This window comes from Thamnophis sirtalis, unplaced genomic scaffold (genome assembly GCF_051295495.1).
Source record: "Thamnophis sirtalis isolate CommonGarterSnake01/CBP01778 unplaced genomic scaffold, rThaSir2_p1.2 scaffold_11, whole genome shotgun sequence".
Taxonomy (NCBI): Eukaryota; Metazoa; Chordata; class Lepidosauria; order Squamata; family Natricidae; genus Thamnophis; species Thamnophis sirtalis.
Window position 1 is genome coordinate 19,652,560 of NW_028261391.1, and position 23,033 is coordinate 19,675,592.

Sequence of the window (23,033 nt, forward strand, 5' to 3'; positions counted from 1 at the left end):
GTGCAAATCCTAAGAGTTTGTTTGAGAGAAGTCTGGTTGGGCTGATGTAATGTCCCTAAGTGATTTTGTAATGCAGCAAGCCCTGTGTCAGGCCTGCTTTTATATTCCTTTTAGAATTTTGGCCTGCCACACTTTCTCTTATTTCATTATGCTGTTTCTTTAGTATAATTAATGGGAGGGGGGAATAGATAGGAGTGAGATTGTGGAATGTATTGTTTTCATTCTTTACTAGAAGCCAAGGTCATCCTTTGTCTCTGCACCAGTATACCTGACTGGAAGAAGCTGGGTATGAATGCCAGCATGGAAGAAGATTGGACCATGTGATGGATTGTGGGTGTGGGGACAAGATCATGAACTTTTAACCGGGTGGAATTCTGATGTCATTTCCAGTATTCCATCCACAGCATGATGCCAACATGTCTGTCTTATTAAATTGGAACTTTAAGGATAGTTTTGCCTTGGTCTCTGATTTAATTCTGCATGATATTTGGAACACTGACACCCTGCTGTAGAGGGCTAATCCTGTCATGTCCTGAGGGCCATGTCTTAATTCCATCATCCTGGAGCTGAAGTGTGGGGCAGAGAGCTGCTTTGTCTTTAAAAACATGTTTCTCCTTTTCTCATCCAGGGAAATATAATATTCTGACTTTTTAATATTTCCTAGAATATTTCATTCTTCTAAGAGGGGTGGGTGCTAACTTTCTTCAACTATGTAGAGCATACTTTCAAATGTGTTATAGCTCCTACCACAATTATAAATAGGGAAATATTTATAAACAGGAAGCAGTTCTTTTTCCACAAAGTTTCTTTAGTCAAAAAGGAATAAAGCAGGATAAAAACCAAATGATCAATTAAATACACACATGCATGCATATCAGAGGTGGTATTCATCAGGTTTTGACCAGTTCTGGAGAACCGGTAGCGGAAATTTTGAGTAGTTTAGAAAACCAGTAAATATTACCTCTGACTGGCTCTGCCCCCATCTATTCCCATGTCCCAGCTGATTGAGAAAGAATGGGGATTTTGCAGTAACCTTCCCCTGGAGTGAGTGCGAATGGAGATTTTATAGTATTCTTCCCCTGCCCACAGAACTGGTAGTAAAAAAAATTGAATCCTGCTTCTAATTCACATCCTCTAAAATCTTCTCTCTCTTCCTATTAGGAATCAGGCCTATTATGTTCAATCACAAAAACTCTCATTTAGCATGTGTCAAATTTCTCATTTTACCCTCCTCCAAACACTGTTCAACATCAGTTTATCAATTCAGTTTGCATTAATATTTATATACATTTTGTATTCATTTTCCATTGCTGACATGTATGTAGAGTGTAGAATTTTTCCCCAGCATGCATACTTTCAGAAAATAATTCTTCTATGGTAAAACATATTTTGTGCATATATTTAATATATTTTACATGAACTTTTCAAAATTGGAAATCATGTAATAGAGTTGTGAAAGATGTATCAGTTAGTATGCATATATATATTTCAGCTTCTCATATATAATTCAACAATCCAAACTTAATGTTTCTTTTAAAATATTCACACCTCAAAATTTCTGTTGGAGACAAAGATCCCATCAAAAACCAAGGTTTCAATATAACGTGGCAGTATAATTATTATAATATTCTTTCCTATATGCTTTTTAATGTAATGCTATTGATATTAGAAAAAAACCACAAGGAATTGGAACAAATAAAGAGTTAAGATGCAGTAAAGCTTTCAACCATCTATAGGGAATAGTTTTAAATTTTATTTTAAAATATTTTGAAGAAGGATGCCAAATTTAAATATTGCCTGCATAAGAATGCATATCAATCAGTGGTGGATTTCAAAAATTTTTAGAACCTATTCTGTAGGTGTGGCCTGCTTTGTGGGAGTGGCTTGCTGGCCATGTGACCATGTAGGAGTGGCTTGGTGGTCATGTGATGGGTGGGCGTGATCAACTTGTAAAATGTGGTGAAACTCACTTAACAACGCTCTTGCTTAGCAACCAAAATGTTGCCTCAGAAACTCTGGCATTTGAAGCACAGAAGTCTTAAAGCTGTGAAGTTACAAGACCCTTGCACCCCTAAACCTTTAGAAAAAAAACCCAGGGTGTTCAAACTTGCCAGCTTTAAGGCTTGTGGACTTCAACTCCCAGAATTCATCCACCAGTCATGTTGGCTCAGGAACTCTGGCATTGAAGCGTGCAAGTCTCAAAGCTGTCAAGTTACAAGACCCTTGCACCCTTACCCTTTAAAAAAAACCAGGGGTGTTCAAACTTGACAGGTTTAAAACTTGTGGACTTCAACTCCAAGAATTCTTCCTCTCGGTCTTCATCTTGATGATGTGCAGATGGGCGGAGGGAGGGAGATGGAACCGGTTCTAAAAAGCACTGTAGATTTGTGGAATCTCTTTTTAGAAGAGGTTAGAACTGGCAGGAACCCACCCCTGATGTCAACTGACATTTAAAAAGATATTTCTTTTTCAGACGTTTGAGACCCAAGAATCATTTGATGGGATGAGTTCTTAGCCGAGCTGCTACCAACACAGAAGTTTGAAAGCATATGCAAATGTAACTAGATAAAAGGTATCATTTTGATGGGAAGGTAACAGCATTCTGTATAAAGCCATACTAGCCACATGACTATGGAAGTGTCTTCAGACAATGTTGGCTCAATTAAGAAACAAGAGGAGCACTACCTCCTAGAACACGTGTCAAACTTGTCATATCACATTGCTATCACATGACATATTGTGATGTCTTTCCCTTTCACAGAGCTGGGGTGGGTATGACCTGTGCATGATGCATTCAGTTCACAGGCTGCCAGTTTGACACCCTGCCTAGAGTGAGACACTGGGTCAGGGAAAACCTTTACCCTTTTTTTTAAAGTAAGATCTAGCACTATGGATCTACCAGTGTGACTGGTGGGGGTGGGGGAAGCTGCAACATGGCTTCTTTTGTTCAGTATTTAAAGCATTTCCATATCTTTCTTTTCCATTTCTGGCACCATTTGCCTGAATCTGTAATTGAAGATGGTTACTTTTTTCCCCACCACAAAAAAACAAAACAAAAAAAGTCTTTCTGAAGTCAATTCCCAGATCACTTCTTCTCTTTTGGAATAGAAACAACAACAACAACAACAACAATCAAACAAATCATTTGATTTGAGATTGGCCTCTCTACTCGTTCCAGTGGAAGGGATATGCTGCAGAGCCCATCTGTCAAGGAATTTTAGCTGATGGGGTCTAGGCAGCAGTGAAATCTGAAATCTGCTACCGGTTCAGTGAGTCTGCTACCAAGTGCATGCTTTACATCTGCATGTACACTTTGCGTGCATGTGCGCCTGAGGCATGCCCAAGCAGTGTTGAAAAGGAACATTTTGAAGCCTTTTGAGTCTGCAAAGGTAAATAGAAGAGCAAGGAGGGTGGAATATGTTGTGTCACCCAATTTAGGTTAGTTAGAAAGTAGGAAATGTGATCATTCTAGCTAATATAAATCGTGCACCACAGTTGATTGTCGGAAATACCAGTTCATCTGAACCGGTAGCATTTTTTACTACCGGTTTGAGTGAACTGGTCCGAACCGGTAGCATTTCACCCCTGGGCCTAAGAGAAGAATCTTTTCTGCCGTAACACCTGCCCTATGGAACAGATTGGTGCTCCACCCTTTTGGATTTCTGGAAGGACCTTAAAACTTAGAGCCGAGGTGGCACAGTGGTTAGGGTGCAGTACTGCAGGCCACTTCAGCTGACTGTTATCTGCAGTTCAGCGGTTCTAATCTCACTGGCTCAAGGTTGACTCAGCCTTCCATCCTTCCGAGGTGGGTGAAATGAGGACCCAGACTGTGGGGGCGATATGCTGACTCTGTAAACCGCTTAGAGAGGGCTGAAAGCCCTATGAAGCAGTATATAAGTCTAACTGCTATTGTTATTGCTAACTTGGCCTTGGAGGTTGGAACTCCAATGATAGTGCTCCATGCTGGGTATGGTTGGTGGTGTGCTACAGAAAATTCCATCGTCATCCATTCATGTTCTCAGTTCGTCGTTTTTTAAAAATCCAATTGTACTTTTTAAACTGATGCTTATTAATTGCAATGTTTTATCTTTATGCTTTTTGTTATAGACTCTCAGGCTACAGTAAAGGGAAGTTGCCCAGGTTGGAATCATTCCATGGGATGAAGTGACGAAGACAAGACTCTTGAAGCTTTTATCTGCCTATTCCCAAGAGAATGTAGTTAATTTTGCAAGATTCTTGAAAATAAAGGAATAACAATCATGAAACTACTTTGGCCTATGCACAGAGTTGTTTTGGTTCCCTGCCCATGACAATTTTATTGTGTTGTAAACCACCCAGAGTCCTTTGGGATAGTAATATTGGATACATATAAATTTAATAAATAATAAATAGGTAAATAAATTTATTTTACCCATAAAATCAAATAGTGTCAAATATCTAATAGTAAAGCTGTTACAGAAACACACATCAGCACAAACACACTCACATGGGTGTATCGTTAAACTCTGATTAGAAGGGAAAAATACCCCTTATTGTGTTTTAAACATCATGAACATGTCCATAGTTTTCTTGGCAACAATATAGAACTGATATCTATTTATCTAAGATTTTCCAGTCTAGTTTACACTCCTGGCTTTTCTGGTAGTCTCCCTTTCAAATAGTAACCTGATCCAATCCTACTTACCTTTTCAAAATGAGCATAGATTACTAGAGTTGGAAGGGATCTAACCCCAAGCATCTAGCACCAAGCACCAAGGTCAATAGATGCTGCCAACAATGATTTCTGAATTCTGTAGGTAGGCTCAGCGCCAGGAAGTTATTCTGGTATTAACATTCGGATGGTAAAAAGAAATCTTATTTATTTGCTCTAATAATGGGCAAGTTGGTAAGATTCTCTAAATCCCTTCTTACTGATATGCCTGTACGTAAGTCCCACAACTCCCATTGTATATTTCTCTACATTAAAGTTCTAAAGAAACTCCTGCCCGGGTTTATTTTTTGCCTTGAGTTGAATATTTCCAGGACATTTATTGACACAAGCAGATATAACTATCCTTATTTCTTTTGGATCTCACTTACTTGATTTGCATGATATTATCCACTCTGTGTCATTGGTTTTAAGTAAAAACTGTATAAAAATTAATTTTTCTTATATAAAGCATTTTCTTAAGCATTTGCAATATGGAGAAAGCTAAAAACACCATCATATTTGTTAATTTTTTTGAGTGGACAGACTTTCTATGTTTCCTGGCTATAAAAAAATGCAGTGTAGATATAAAAGGCTATCCAAGTAGGTAGTAAACAGAGACACAATGCCTTATTACAGGAATACAGCTTTTGCATCATTAAAACAAGTTTCTAAGGAGAAATACTCTGAAAAAGCCTAACTCATTCTGCAGTTTATTTTTATCTGCTTCTTTAGGTCTAAATTGGCTCCACGAACAACTTACCTGTCAGGAACAGCAGCTATTTCCAGGTGACACAAATCCTACCTCTTGAGGCCAATTCCTAGAAGAATCTCTATAATTATCTCCCCAACAGCACAGAATATAGCCATTGTTACTTATGAACTGCAAGGAGCTCAACTGTGGTAGAAATTGGGATTTCCAACTGGTGTAAGCATACAAATGACCATTTTCATATGGAAATGGTAAGTTTTATATGCGTAGAAACATTTGGGACTATTGTAGGGGCATTAATAGGAAGCAGGTAAAACTAAATTTCTCAGGACGTCAGCAAAAGCAACAAAAACATGACTGTTGCCCAGATTTTATTGAGATAGTACTTCAGGGCTACAACATTTGGAATGCAAAAGTCTGGATTATTACTAAGTGTCAACAAAGGGAGGCGTGTGAATTTCTCTTCTGCTATCTAGTGCTGCTAGAAATTTACAGCAGATATAAGAGAAGAAGATATCAAACACAAGAAAAGAATTATGTTACAAATGAAGAGTTATGCTAGTGGAAAGCACAAAAAAGAGGGAACATTGAAATCATAACGCTGAATGAGAAAAAATGAGACCTTGCTGTAAAAAGAATGACAGAAAAATAATGATAATGCATATATAGACAAAAATAATTTCAAAAGTGCAGTCAGAACAAAGAACAGTTAAGATTAAAAAAATGACAGGAAATGTTGGGTGATTTTGAGAGAATTTTGTTTTAATGTTTTGGATATGGATGAGCAAGGTTAAAAAAAGAACCTTGCACAGAGTGTTTGGAATAAAAGTAAATAAATAAATAAATGATGAAATCACTTTGATTAAACTGAAGTAAAGGAATGCACTGAGCAGGGATTAAGACAAATTTGTCTGATGTCACCTCAGATGTTGAATGAATTTATGAATAAAATGTATGAGGAACATTTATGACAGCAGGATGTTGCTTAGGAATGCGAATATATGTATATTCTGTAGGATGATGTCGTTAAAATCATGAGGGTGTAAATCCAAATGATTTGCATCAAATGATTAAATGATAAAATGAGACTACATATCTGAAAAATAATATCAAAGAAGAAAGTTGTGCTTCATGGGGAAATGGAATGGTCTGTAGTGAGTAATGAATCTTTCCCGAAAGAAATAAGTACATATAAGAGGTCCTTCTGACCATTGGAAGAATGAGATGTATTTCAGCTACTGTGCAGATACAATTTTTGTTTGGAACTCAAATGAGACTTTTGAAGATGGTGAAGTCTAAATTTTCAAAGTGCATACTTTCCTCCCATTATGATTTTTTTAAACATGGACTTACAGCAGTGGTGGGATTCAAATAATTTAACAGCTGGTTCTCTGCCCTAATGACTAGCTGGGTAGGTGGGGCTCACTGGTCATGTGACTGGATGGGCGTGGCCGACAATGTCCCTCACATTGATGGGCACTTCGCCTTAGCAGTTACAATGTAATAAGGATTAACTGAAGAGACAGTTTCTTTAAGCAAGGCTATAAAGTTTAGGCTAGAAACAGCACCAGAATGTTTCCTTCCTGCCTTCCTTACAGGATTAGCCCTGTAAAGTGGGGAAAAAACAAAAGGAGATTTCTTCCAACAACTGGTTCTCTGACCTGCTTAGAAAGTTAACAACCGGTTCTCCTGATTAGGTGCGAACTGGCTGAATCCCACCACTGACTTATACTATGATCAAAATTGAAACACATATTTGGATATGCATCTTCCGTTACTGATTAAATGTACACTTTCCACCATGGGTTTGACACAGACAGCTGATTTTTTTTTCTCTAAACACACTAGATATCTAAGCCAAGTAGCAGGTCACAAATTCAAAAGAACCCTCACCTTGGCAATATTTAATGCCCCCATAACAGTTGAGAGAACAAAATATCATTGAACAAAGACTCTGTCTCTGTGGTAAAGGAGTTGAAAGATTAGCCCATGTTTTGTTATGCTGTTTTCATTAAGATGTCCAGCTGCAGCTAATCATACTTCATGTTGTCATATTTCAGGTCACCTACATACATTTTATTTGTAGTTGTTATCCAACCAGTGTGATTTTATTTCTCTAAAATGGCTCACTTTCTTTTACTGTTTGCAAAACACTCTCTACTTTGACCACTCCAATTATAATTATTTGATTTTTCTGTGGTTTTTATGTACTTTCACAATTTTTTTGTCTTCTGTTTCTTGAGCTGGTCACTGACTATAATAAAGTACTACTACTTCTTTCTGGTTTGATTGACTGACACACTCAGTGTTTTCCTAGACTTTTTTACAATATGTTTATCGAGCGATTTCCTCCCCAAGCCTCTTCTATCTTTAGGTTAATAGCATTTCAGAGTAATGTGCCAGCTTATGTGCTAGATCATCTTGGAGAAAAGTCTCTACATGGTTACAAAGACTTGACACCAACTTGATGGCACATAATCAATCAATCCATCAATTGAGTATCAGCTTATCCCTTCTGTAATGTGAATGGTTGGTCGTCCTTGCATTTTGCCTGCTTATGTGCAAAACATAATTGCTTCAATCGTTCAAGCACTAATGCTTTTCCAAGCTAATTTTTCTCCATTGACTGGAAGTGCAAGGGTATTTTCGAGTTTATAATTCTCCATCTCTGGCTATTTTGAATGATGATTACAACTCATAATGAAGCGATAACAATGCATAAATTTTCTGTGTGTGCTTCATTTCTCCGTGAGAATATCCTTTGGAATAAAAAGCATATTCATGTGCATAAAGATACTTAGCATTTTGATGATCTATACTGATTCCCATGGATTATATGCAGCTGAACCTGGAATTTAAAAGCAGAACAACATAATATATATATATATATATATATATATATATATATATATATATATATATATATATATATATATATATATATATATATATATATATATATATATATATATATATATATATATATATATATATATATATATAAACTTTTTGTATACTTGTAAAAAGTATGAAACAGTTCAATAATAAGAATCTCCTTGTCTAAAGCTTCTCTTTTTTAATATGTCACATTAATGTTTGTTCTGATAGTGTGATGCTGTGCTTTCATACTTCATAGTTGATTGCCATGAAGTAGTGCAATAAAATGCTAAAATAATGTGATATGGGGAATTTGTAAAATATTACACAGGAGAAATTGACATAGGATCATTATTTTCCACAGCAGGAGTACAAGAAATCATCTCAAATCAAGTCTGATCCATTAGTAAATCTAGTTTAATATTGCCTACATTAATTGATAGTGGCAGAATTTCAGAGTAGAGTGTTCACCAACCCACACAGGAGACTAAACTTGCATCCTTTAGTGTATAAAACTGTCCTGTTGCCTTGCCTCTGAGAAGATGACAGCACCATCTTCTTGCTAACATGCAATTTCATCATAATAGCGTTCTTAGATCATATTTCTCAATTGGTAGGTCTCTCAATGTGACTGCAAGAAGGACTGGCGCCTTTAGAGGCTTGCTATGACAAATCTGGAAGGCATTCTGTAAATAAAATTGCCTGCCCTAGTTCTGATCTCACTTATGAGGACGGTTCCTGTAGAATTGCCCAGGGAACTGTCTGATCATTTTGTGTGGAATCTTTTCAGATTATGTCATATGAAGGTATAAATAAAATGGTCAGAAGAATTTATCCGATAAGCAAAAAAAAAAAAAAATTTAAAAAAATCATATTCCTAATCTTTTGCTATCTCATCACGTTATGCCCTCTGTGTGTGTGTGTGTGTGTGTGTGTGTGTGTGTGTGTGTGTTTGCATATAAGCAGTAGGTACAATATATTGCTAGGTTAATTTAGGTACTTAACTGCCAGAAGGGCCTTAGTGTAAAAGTTAGTTATGGGGCTTCAAACTGCATTTTGTACACCACCAAAGATTTTACTGTTTGTTATCAGATTGCAATATCTCCGTTTGTGTGAAGACACTCAAGAATGTAATGAACCAGCTTCAGACACTTTGGGATGAAATTGATGATTTTAGACTTGATTTTAGCAAGTGCAGGCCCTTTGTATCTCAGCACTGGATTCATTATTGGTTGTGCATGAATCTTATAACATGATGATAGTAATAGATTTAAGCTCAATTTTCATTATTCAGAGGCCATATTGAAAGTTTTCCGGCATGGAAAAATGATTTTTAAACTGTTGTTGATGCCACTGCATTTCTGAAAAAGTAGAATCAAACATTTAATCTGAAAGAATTATTCATTTATAGCTCCAGTTCAAGGTGACATGTTAAAATTTATCTGTTTTCTTGTAAACATAGTTGGTACAACTTAACAGTCCACCTATGCTGTTTGTTTTTGTTGTCATTTGCTATTATAATGATGGGTTTTAGAGTTATTACAGGTACAATCCAATGCACTTCAGCCAAGGTTGTTCTACACTATGAGGTCTAGAAAGCAAGCATGATGACACTTATGCTCATTAATTTTTATGAGCATATACAAATGATATGAGCCAAGGCTAATACCTAGGAAATGATGTAACTGGGGTCGGAAGAAGAGTTGCATATCAGATACGGTATTTCCAATCCACCATTCAAAAGATTTTTTCCATAGAATCTGCAGTTTGTGTGCATATTTCAATTATTCTTCCTTTTCCCAAGAGGGAAAAATGTATCAGGGTTTCATTCTCCAATTTCACTGTCAAAAAATAATACAAAATATGCTGTTTATCAAATTTATGGAACACCTTTTATTATTTTAGTATTATTATTTTGTACAGCTAACTGTATATGTTCTTCTGCTATTTACATACCTGATTTGCACTACATAAATGTGTTTTACCTTAATTAGAGGCTTCACAAGAAATCAATGACACTTTGTTCAAAACAAGCTGCTTGTATTCTTATCTTATCATTATTGTTTCCGGGAATTATAATATGAATCTTTAATGCAGTAAGATACTGATACATCTTCAAACATGTTGGAGATGTATATCCATTACGATACCTCCTCCCCCCACCACCCCCACCCCCACTGAAATCAATTTGCCTATCTTTCATGAATTAAACAGGAAGGAGGCTTTCCCTAGTGATATTGGAGACACAATTAAATCACTCATAAGGATTGTTTCACAGTTGTTTCTCTGGAGCAAACCAAAAATATGCTTTAAATAATGATGTTCAACTACCAGAACCATAACATAAGGAAAAGCAGGAGGGGGAAAATATGACCCTTAGGATCTTCACAGAACTCCTTGTCATTGCAATGTTATCAAATAATAGATCTGCCCATTGCAGTTCCTGGGAGAAGAGAGGAGAAAGTAGGAGAAGAAGGAGAGGATTCTTGACTTTCAAAAAGTTGTCTAGTTTTGCTATCAGCTGTAGTCTCAGCATGCCTCTGCTTATGAAGTTCATGTTTGGCTGCGTGCTGACATATTGCATGTAAATACCAGCACCAGTTCTGCTCAGTCTGCATGGTTTGTATAGGTATAACAATCCTTAGCACCACATAACGGAATGAGCTCCCATTACTTGTCCCAGCTTCTGCTAACCTAGCAGCTCGAAAGCATGTAAAAATGCAAGTAGAAAAATAGGAAACATCTTTGGTGGGAAGGTAACAGCGTTCCGTGCATCTTTGGCGTTTAGTCATGCCAGCCACATGACCATAGAGACATCTTCAGACAGCACTGTCTCTTCAGCGTTGAAATGGAGATGAGCAACACCCACAAGAGTTGGGAATGACTAGCACATAAGGGGAACCGTTACTCTTTACCTTTAACAATGTAAAAATGTAAAAAGAAAATAGATCTGTAGTATAGTAAAAACAAACACATTTGCTTACACAGGACTTTTTACATTAATGGATTACTTGCCAAAAATTATTCTTGGTTAGTTTGAGAATGGTGACTGCAAACACCATCTCTACCTGTTGGATAGCCAACACTGTCCCTTCTGAAGTGATTTTTTTGAAATCAGAACTCAACCTCTGGATTTTATCAACTTGTGTCTAGTACCAAACACTAGGCTGCACTCTGACAGCAGAACACAAATTTGAATCCCCCCATTTTTTTGGTCATTGGAGTTAATAGGAGAGGTTTATGCTTCTTTTACAGTTGTGTTAGATTCCTTTCAGAGGCATATGCACAACACAGAGTATAAGGTTTCACACACAGTGCTTTCAATGCTTCTGTATCATACCTGGAGACCCACCTCTTCCCTACTGGGCCTAAGAGCCTGCCAGCTGAGGGAATTGGTCTGTTCTATTTTTGCTGAGAAGACAAAGAAAACCTTGCAGGGAAAGAGATTAAAATCATTCCTGTTTCAGCCAGCAATTGACAGTTTAAGTAGGATACCTATCTTTATCTCTTCAAGGAGGGCAAGAGCTGAAGACTTCACAAAGATGGCCCTGTTGCCCTTAGAATTTGCAGCCTGAGGCAATCACCTCATTCTGCGTAATGGAAGCCTGGCTCTCTATGTAAAACAACAACCTCATTCTTTTTCTTTCTTTCTTTCTCTCTCCCACTCTCCCTATTTAATATTTATTCATCTTTGGATTTTTCTTCTTCCTCTCCTCATGACTAGAATTTGTGCCCCCGCCCCATATTCTCTGCCTTATTAGTTTCTCCATGTTGCTCTCAGTCTCTTATTGCACATACGTGGACATAAAAATGACTTCATTTGTATTCTAGCAATTGACAACCCAATTTATTCTGACTTGCCAATTCATGTCAAATCCTTCAATATGAAAGCGTATCAGACAGCCAGTTCTTTTAAAAGAACGCATTTAAATGCAGGCAGGCAAACATTCCATCATATCAGCAGCATTTACAAGTTTCTCAATGATCTTTCAACAAAATCCCCATATTTGCTTTTAGAAATAAAATCCTTGCTTCCCACCCAACTGTCTTAATTAAAGAAAACAATTACAGTTATTTCACTTGGGGAGTGGGGGAAAGAGCAAAATATGACTTTCCATTGTCTGACTATGAGGGTAAAGTAGGGAACATGACCTTGACAGAAATTTGCAAGCACCATTAACTAAGCAAAAGGGGCCGAAACATTTTTTTCCAAGTCCAGAGCAATGAGATAATGTTTGAGAGTGACTCAGGAAGATGACTCCTTAATTCAATGGAGCATAAAAAGCGGGAGTTGATGCACTACAATCAGACTCATATAAGTTTTGTTGTTGTAGCCAATCTTTCTAGTCTCTTTCCTGTGGATTTGACTTCTTAGTGGGGATGTTGTTGTTAGCTTAAAGGTTTGGTTTGGTTTGATTTATTGGATTTATATGCTGCCCTTCTCCCAAGGACTCAGGGCAGCATACAACTTAAAAAAAACCCACATATTACAAAAGTTAAAAAAAAATTAAATAGAATATCCCAAACAAACCCAATTAGGATTAACAATAACATTTTTAAAAAATCGATTAAAATTAACAATGATCAATAATTTGTTTTGTTTTGTTCAGGCCAGGCTGGCTTGCTGGAAAAGTCAACTTTTTAGGGCACGTCGGAAGGACCAGAGGTCGGGGATTATATGAAGCTCTGGGGACAGCTCATTCCAGAGGGAAGGCGCTTCCACAGAGAAGGCTCTCCCCCTGGGGGTTGCTAGCCGACACCGTCTGGCCGACGGCACCCTGAGGAGGCCAACTCTGTGGGATTGCACTGGACGATGGGAGGCTACCAGTGGCAGTAGGTGGTCTTGCAGGTATCCTGGGCCTAAGCCATGGAGCGCTTTAAAGGTCATAATTAGTATCTTAAAGGTGCTTTTTCGAAGGGCAACTGGACTTTTGTTTTTTTCCTTGAGGAAAACATTTCACTTTTTTAACGAAGAAGCTTCATTGGTCCTGGCAGGATGGTGGGGGTGATGGAAGGATTAGTTCTGACAGGATAGTGGGGGCGAGGTTGGAAGAATCATATTTCTTTCCAGTCATCTGATCATTAGCATTCTCCCTGAGAGCTCTTGAGGCCACTTGGGGATTGCTATTGTTACCCTTCGAGACAGTTCAGACGAGAGGCACAACCATGAGTACCAACTGCATGTTTATTGTAAAGATACATTAATGGAATTTTGCAAGATTGTAAATATTTCTCCCTTCCATCCCTTTTGTTCTCTGGAAAATGAGGGAGGGTTTTCTGAAATGCTTCCCATACCTGTTCTCCTTCTGTAGGCTGAAAAATTGTTTACATGCCATTGTCCAGTCTACAGCTTTTCTTCCTATCTCCCATGGTCATTACCACAAGGGCATGTCAAATTTTTCAACTTTCAATTTCCGTATATTAGAGGGTGCTCAAAAATTGTGACATGCCTTGGGGATTGTAAAGCTATTTTGGTTACTTTAATATAATTTAGATGTACTTAGTAAGTAACTGCATAAATATCAGAACTTTTTAACACTTTGTTTCATTATAGTTAGATATAATAGTGTAATTTTAATTGTCCAGGCTTTTTACCCATCTGTGCACCATAATATAGCATATTTGGGACTATTATTCATGAAAATATTGAACCACAGTTCTGTGCTTTTTCTATCCACCACTTAAATCCTTTTCGCTCCAAATAAAAGTCTAAATTGATAAGTGATGCAGATGCATTATATTGCCAGAAACCAAGTAGGACTGAAAGGTGGAAAATTTATGAGAAAGAGCAAGAGTCAATATTATTAGAAAAGCTGCACTTCCCACCATCACATTAATATGATGCAGTAACACTTAGAAAATTTAAGTTAGAAATAAATTGCGCCCATCAAATTTTACTAATGGAAGACATATTGCTTTTGACTTAAATATTTTTTATGCTAATCCTGATGAAGTAGATGAAATGAAGACCACTGGCTATGAGCCCCTGACCTTCCTCCTTGTTCTAAAAAGTTTGAAACATGACACCTAGTTCATTTACATTTATTCCATAGATGCTCCTTTTCAACTTACCTTCCCTCAGCTTTGCAGTGAGTTTCTGGAGCCCTTTTACATGCTGAATTTCCCATGGTGTCATATTATTCAATTATTGATTAATAAATCCTCACTCCACAAAAAGTTTTCCACAGAATGTAAGAGTTTGTGCTTTAGTCTCCTGCTGAAAATGCTCATGAATGTAATATGGCTGCTACAATCAGTTCATTCCAGTTCTGTGTTTAACGTGAGGAAGCCAGCAAGGGACTAAGATTTAGCTATAGTTCTGAGTTGTTATACATGAAATATCTATTATTTTTTTAACCTTCCAAAACTGCCTGGTCTTTGAGCAGGAAGAAAAAAAAATGCTGAAAACAAAGACAACAGACCGTTGAGGAAACAAAAGTTCCTGGGCAACATCTGAAAAGTGTGAAGGGCTAACAGATTTCAATACACACATCACTCATGCTTCTTGAAAAGTGTGGAACTCTATTACTGGGGGGTTTTAGCAGATAAGGGAGGTCAGCTTAGTAACCTGCTGTCAAAAGTAATGAGGAGCAAATTGTTCACATGCAGTCAATGGCCAAAGCTACTGCAAATGTGAACCTCTGCAAAAGAGATAAATGGGATGCTTCTAATATCAATAGACTCTCTCTGACATCTCTGTTCTTATCCATCTGATGGATTTTTCTCTTGTCAAGAAAGAATATCAACAAGATCTACAATGACTTTTTATAAGTCTATATTTTTTGTGTCATTTCTACACAAAACTTCTATTTGCACATTCCAGGAGAATTCTTGGTTTGGGAATAGAGTAGCTACAATCCATTATTGTTACTCAATGAACCTAAAAGGGGATACCAAACATAAATGCCAGTGCAATTCTCAACCAAGTCAGGTTCTGGAAACAGATTCTGGAAATAAAGTATACTTTGGTTTTCAGAAAAAGATATCCCTATGCATACATAGGATCAGAGGTGGGTTTTTGCCTGTTCGGCCCGGACCAGTAGAACTGGTAGATGCAGGTTCCGCCCACTCACCCAGACACTTCTACGTATGCACAGAAGCATTGCGCATGTGCGCACACAAACAAGCGAACTGGTAGTAAATAAATTGAAACCCACCACTGAATAGGATGCAACATTGTTGATCCCTTCCCCACTCATGAATATTCAACAGTGTTGCTTTTGTTCACAATAATATTTTTACTAACTGAGCTTAGTTATTTTCTTGCACACTTTTCATTAACCAATTAGGTACCATGCTAGTAAAACATGATAAACAGAGATTAACACCAGGACTAATAACAGACCAACCAATAAATGATATCCCAATCAGGGAATTAGCAACTCAGACAATCGAACAGTAAATAACAGCCTAACCAAGAACACTTCCACTCCCTCCCTTATAAACAGAAAGCAAATCCTGCTCCCTCCTAGCACTAATAATGTTGTCTAGTTGGGAGTCCATGAAAACAACCAAGCTCAAAGAGCACTAAGAATTCCAGAGTTCAACCCTGAGCTACAAATATTCACTTTTGTTGGTATCCTTACTAAATATTATATGGTAAATTACAACTGCAAGAACATGCATAGTGACTAATGTATTTCAGAGGAAATTGTAGGTGTTTGATGCAGTTGGAATATTCCTATTTTTTTCAAAGCAATATCTGTATCTATGTCATTTGTCCATCCGTCCGTCCATCCATCCATCCATCCATCCATCCATCTGTTGTGGCCCAGCACGTTGGAGCTGCCACCAGACTCTGACAGCGAGGGGCCCTCTGAGTCGGCTCTGGAGGATGTGGAGGACCCTGGACAGGGTTCCGACTCCAAGCAGGGCGCAGAGAGGCTGGTTTGTCACCAGGAGGCACCTGAGCCTGGGACAGTGGGAAGGAAACAAGGGAAAGTGAGCCGAGGCCAGTAGTGAGTTGTTCCTGGATGCACGCCATCGAAGAGCTACAAGGTGTCAGGAAAAATTACGCAATTACAGGAGGTGATTGTACTCAGCTGGTGGTCATTAGGCTCCTCTCCAGACTATAAAAAGCTACTTGTGCACACGGCCCTCTTTGCAGAAGTCAACACAGGATGGAATGTTGGATGACAGTACTGAGAGCTTGGCAGGCTGGATTGCTGCCAAGCCTTATTTGTGTTTCTTGCTGCCTGAGTTTGTCTGAGTTGCTGCCAAGGTCCTTATCTGTTTGTTCTGCTTGGCTTTCAGCCACTGAGGTTTTGGCGTCGTGCTATTAAAGGACATTCCAGTTAAGCTTGTCTCAGCATTTGTTACTGGACGGAGGAGGGGGTCAGAACACCATTCATCCATCCATCCTATCTATCATCCATCCATCCATCCATCCATCCATCCATCCATCCATCCATCTATCCATCCATCTATCTATCTATCTATCTATCATCTATCATCAGAATAAATTCAGAATGATTTCTCCCTATATACCATACAATATATTCCTGTCTAGAATAACCAAAGGAAGAAAACATTGAAAATGATTTGAACCTCACCTGCTTTACACTAAGTGCAGATGCTGTCTTGGAATGCAAGGCCGGCATAGATACATCTGTGGAATTTCAAAAGAAATAAGTTGTGTGAAATCTATCAAAAGCATCTGAAGGGACTTCCAATCATTCTTAATTAGTCTGATTTCTTCTAGGTTTGGAACTGCTTTGGTTTTTTCCTCCAGTAAGGAAGATAAAAACAGCTGTGAAGAATCTGTAATAAGATTTCCAATTTTTAAACAGAAAATTTCTTCTAGATGTCACATCGTAACAAACCAGACTAAAGGCATGAATAATTTAAGCAAGTTTCTTGCATAAAATCAGTAATTGTTCATCAAGTTCTGTTCCCTGATTGTTTATCAATACTATATAAAAACTAAAATCCAGACAAATAATTCACTTATCTATTGTTTTTGTACCTTCTTGTTTCTACTGCCTATTTTATTACAACATAGTTCTGTCCCACTAATTCTGTCATAAATGGATACATTTCTTAATGAGCATTAATGTTTCCCTTTATCTTTATAATTCAAGCTTTGCTCCATTCAGTTGCTTTCCCCACACAAACAAAATAACAATGCAGCTTTTAAAATTTAATCCCTATATTACACTGGTGAGTCTTTATTAATATGTAGCAAATTTCCAGCAGCAGTAATTTCAGTTTTGAATTGATTTCTTCCTATTCATTTGCTTAGTGGACCTTAGTGGTAAGCTAGGAGCAGTGGTGGATTACAACTGTACCAGTGCCTGCTGGGAGCACCAGGTATTCTTCTGGTACGGTGCTCTGGAGGGCCTGCCCGCCCGCTCTTTTTGCCTCTATTTGAGGCAACCGGGCTATTTGCGCACGCTCATGTTCTGCTGAACAGTTGGAGCATCGCGGGTGGTAGGTACACATGCGCGCACTACACGCATGCACGTGGCGGATACCCGGCTCTGTTGCAGCAAACAGAAGCTGGGACCCATCACTGGCTAGGAGATAGATAGAGCAGATATGATCACTTGGTTCTTCTCCTTGTTCCAGGTGTAGGTCAAAAACTGTGTTGTAGATTGGAGAGTCCTTTCCACAGTTCCAGAAAGGCTCCATACGAAGGCTCAATTTGCACCAGTCAGGATAAACCTCCAGGTGACCTTAATAACATGGTAAAAGAATGCAGATGACCAGCTGTCTGCAAAGAGTATACATCCTTATATTCCCCACCATCCAGTCAGAGCTGAAGAAGCTTCTTGGATAAGAACCAAAACATCTTCAACGGAAAACCAGAAAGTCCAGGTGCTTCTTGAAAAAAAAAGCACCTTTGATACAACCATGACCTGGATGACTGAGAATCTCCATAGCCTTACAGGAGCATTTTTGAGGTATTTTACAAGGTATAGGTCATTAGCTATACAGGTAAACATCTAATTCCCACAGCACCATCTTATACCTAAGGATGTTTACCCATGTAGTAGGACTGTATATGCTGATATCCTTCATTTCGTTCCCATTACTTTCTCCTGTTGGTATCTTATGATTTATCACTGTGTTGTTTGTATCTTGTGATTTATGATTGTAACTTATGATTTATTACTTTGTTGTGTGTGTGCAGACTATATGTTTATATGTACACTGAGAGCTTATGCACCAGAGGCAAATTCCCTGTGTGTCCAATCACACTTGGCCAATAAAGAATTCTATTCTATTCTATTCTATTCTATTCTATTCTATTCTATTCTACTCTACTCTACTCTACTGCACTCCACTGCACTCCATTCCATTCCATTCATGAGCCGTAGTGGTGCAGTGTTAGAGTGCAGTACTGCAGGTTACTTCTGCTGATTGCTGGTTGCCTGCAATTTGGCAGTTCAAATCTCACCAAGCTTAAAGTTGACTCACAGCCTTCCACCCTTCTGAGGTTGGTAAAATGAGGACCCAGATTGTTGGGGGCAATAGGCTGACTCTGTAAACCACTTAGAGAGGGATGTAAAGCACTGTGAAGAGGTATATAAGTCTAAGTGCTATTACTGCTATTGCTATTCCATCCCATCCCATCCTCAATTGAAAGGCAAGTGTCCTGTTTAATGCTCAGTAATAATTTGTTACCCCATTTATGATAGGTTAACAGTAATTACTCATTAATCATCATTAATAAGATAGTTGTTTGCCATCTTCAAACCAAGAGACAAAATATTAACTTTATTATATGTCTATTTGGGAGATAGGAAGAGAAACAACACTATAGACAGTCATTTAGTGATGGCCTCATTCAGTGACCATTCACAGTAGAAAGATGAAAAAGTAACCAGTTTGTAAAGCAAAGAAAAACTGAAGTAAGATGGTAAACACAGCCAGCTACATTTAGTGACTCATTTGCTTATGACTGAATTGCCATTTCTAATTGTGGACGCTACATGAGGATTGCCTGCATCCATATTCAGTTTAATTAACATTTCAAATAAGTCAAATTTTATTTTATTTATAAATATTCCATGTATTCCAAAATTGCTACTCCATCATAATTTTGCAACTTTCTTCTTCCTACAATTGAGTTCATTCAAGTGCTAACAATAATTGATATATCAGGGGGTAGTCTAGACTCTAGACCATGTCTGCAGATTGCACTGCTGAAATTAGGTGGCAAAATGACCACTTTGGGGTGATATAATTTCAAAGGAATCCAACATTACCTTTGTGTGCACTCTACATATTTTTCGTTAGGAAGGAGGGAACAGTATAAAGGAATGAATTCTTTATGCTTCTTTGCTAATCACCTAATTAATTTCCTGCTTTAGGTAATCCCTTTTTTAACAGCTTTACTCTTTAAACACAACTGTAAGGATCATTTTCTTATCAGTTTGCAAATATTATAATTGTTTAATAGGTGCCTTGTGAGCTTTGTCTCTCTCTGTGTAATAAACTCTGAGATGCCACTACATAAATTAACATAGATCATATTAAATTAACTCTAAAGTTGTTGTTACCTCATTGTTGTTACCACAACTTTGGAAACTGCTCTGAAATTTATTCTTGTGGAGAATACCTTTCCAGTTTTGACAGATTTTTTAAACATTGTCTTTTCAATACAATTGTGGTCGTGTTGATCATAAAAACAAAACAGAGGCAAAACAGAAAGATAGATAAATACTGGAGGATAGGTAGAAAATCCTTAAAAGAATGAGTTCCACTATCAAGTTCCACAGTAATTATATTTATTGGAAAGTTTGCTTGTTTAAATGAAAAACAGCTTGACTAAAAGGGGAGGGGGAAATAAAACAAGAAAAAACAAAATCTATACTAAAACGTTATTTTCATTGAGCCAACTTATGATAGCTAGTATGTGATCCCTTAAAATCTCTTCACCACAAAACAACTGTGAACAAATGGCTAAAAGTCCAGCCAATTCCATATTTAGTTATACACTATTCCAGAAACCTTCAATTTTGCAATTTTTTAATCACCATATAAAATGCTGGAAAACTATATTCGTTAGATAAAGTAAGTTCTGTGTGGTTCTGGTGCAAAAATTAGCTAGTTTTCTTCTGTTTTTCCTTTCCCAGCTCCTTTTTAAACACGATAGGCCATATTATTGTTCAGATTTAACAGATTAACAGAGTTGGAGGGACCTTATAGGTCATCTAGACCAACTCCCCCCTGCTCAAACAGGAGACCCTACACCATTTCTGACAAATAGCAGTCCAATCTCAACTCTCAAATGATGAAGCTCCCACAACGTCTGAAAGGCAAACTTTCCCATTGGTTGATTGTTCTCATTGTCAGAAAGTTCCTGCTTATTTCTAGGTTAAATCTCTCCTTGGTCAATTTCCATCCATTATTCCTTGTCTGGCCTTCAGGTGCCTTGGAAAATAGCTTGACCCCTTCCTCTCTGTGGCAGCCCCTCAAATATTGGAAGACTGCTATCATGTCTCCCCTGGTCCTTCTCTTCTCCAAACTAGCCATGTCTAGTTCCTGTAACCCTTTTTCATATGTTTTAGTCTCCAGTTATCCCTAATCATTCATAGGAAGGAAGGGACATCTTGGGCAGCCAATTTTGCATATCATAAAACAGACAGCAAATTATTCATTTAATTTATGGTCTTTGCATAGTTCTTTTTTCCCTGAGATGCCTCCAAAATTTCCCCAGCTAGGTATCAACCATATGGAATCTTGCATCTAGAAAAATCTATACAAATCTGTAACTCTTAAAGGAATAGGTTATGGGATGAGAACACTATAATTTTTTGTGCAGAAATTTTTTGTTTCCTTTCTTTTTCAGCATTTACCTGCTAAATTTCCTTCCCCCTATTGTTCACTATTGGAAAGGGCAAGGATACTTGGATGTTGACATTGACACTATGAAAGAGATTAACAGACTTTATTCATATAGAGAGATTAGTGGCTTAAAGAATAAAGGAGCTACACATCTAAGCAGATTGACACATATCCATAGAAGGAATAAAGTTATTCTGTTTTGTAGCATATCTGTAACAGCACAGTGAGGACTGGATTTGAATATTTATCTGAGTGTGCTGTCACTCAGATAGAGGTCAAATATGGAAGTGATGAAATATACAGCATAATTTCACAACACTTCTGTGCTTGCATCAAGCTGTGAATACATTGCGAGTCTGCATGATGACATCATCATCTGGATGTTGTCATTTTGAAACTCACTTGATTGGCTGCAGATGGCTATATTTTCTACAAGGCTTTCTTTCCTATGAAGAAAAAAAAACACTGTACACATTTCTCAGAAGCAACCATAATTAGTTGTGTATTATTAAACGCCTTGGAAAAGAAAATGAAGATTTCAATTTCATATTTTGGTCATTAATGTAATTGCTAATTTTAATAGTTACAGCATTTAATATGCATCTGGTCTGAGATCACTTTGAAGTAATAGATACTTATAGCAATGAAAAGCAAATTGAAGATAAAATGGAGGATGTAAATAATGGAGGAAAGCACAGAAACTTTCTGAATGGCAAAGATTTCTGCAGACACCAAACTCTGAAACTGATGATTTCCAGAGGTTTCACTTTATTGCTTTTCTGTACACGGCTTTATGCAGTTTAACTTTCAACCTGAACATAGTAATTATAGCTTAAAAATTAGTTTTCATTAACACTTGATTTGTGATACAATGTCACTCATGACAACAACGTTTCTGTATTTCCAAAACTCATGTTTTCCCCTCAAACTGGAGTCTGGATCACAAGATATTTGAGATCTTATCAGATATATGAGCTGTTCAACCAGATACAGCAAACATTATATAAAGATATGGAATTGACTAGATACACACAATTATGAAAAAAAAACCTATGCATTTTCAAAGATAGAGGCGCAGTCTTCCTATAGATTAACTGAACCCCATTTAGGCATTAAGAAACTCTCAGGATCAAGGCATCACTACCAGTTAACATACATCAACAGGATGGATGGATGGATGGATGGATGGATGGACGGAGACAGATGGACAGACAGACAGACAGATGATAGAATGTTATGGTGGTTCTTCTTCCTTTCTTTGAAGCTGATTCCAGTTGGTGTTGAGCAGGAACATCATTCCTTAGGCCCCTCCAATGTGGGGTGCATCAAATTTTATTCCCTTCCAAACTCCTTTTCAATGTCTACATAAAATTCTTGGTGAGGGCATCTGCTGGTTTGAGATTCAGTAATCTCAGTATGCTGATGATACCCAATTATATCTTTAGACCCCCTAGCTAGCCAAGTGAGAACACCAAGGGTCTATCCCAATAGCAGGAAGCTGAGTGGATTTGGATGAGAAGTAACCAACTCTGAGTCAATTCTACAAGACCAAGTAGCTGTGGATGTGGATATTCTGTCTTTGATCTTGGATGGGGCGGGGGACACTCCTCTCTTCAAGGTTGGATGACAGGGAATTCAAAATGCACACTATCGATCACTCATAAAGGCTAGCCAAAACATAGAAGATATGTCAAGTCCCACATAAATATTTATATTTTAAAGAAATGCCAACCTGAATGAAAGCATATTGCATCTATTTTCTTCTATTATGCTTTTAAGGATTTCCTGCAATACATTTATTAAAAGGAAGTATGTAAGGTTGAGTATGTGTCAGCAAGTCAGAAAGGCAATGAGCATGACCAACAAAATAGCATTATAAGTAGTTGACATATGAATCTTGCACTGTTTTGTATTTGAACAAATTACAAATATTGTAATCCAGGCTTGAGAAAAGGCTAGAAAAAG

At 37.6% G+C, this 23,033-nt stretch overlaps 1 long non-coding RNA gene across 2 annotated transcripts in view; it reads right to left on the reverse strand.

The window, feature by feature from the left end:
* Nucleotides 1-9,255: 9,255 nt before the first annotated feature.
* LOC148043549 (uncharacterized) overlaps nucleotides 9,256-23,033 on the reverse strand; it is a 67,952-nt gene continuing 54,174 nt past the window's right edge. Inside the window, exon 3 of one of the 2 annotated variants that reach the window (XR_015697993.1) lies at nucleotides 9,256-10,117. This is a non-coding gene — a long non-coding RNA (uncharacterized LOC148043549). Of the gene's footprint in view, nucleotides 10,118-22,268; nucleotides 22,736-23,033 lie in introns of those variants that run through there. The other variant, XR_015697994.1, reaches the window with a different exon arrangement.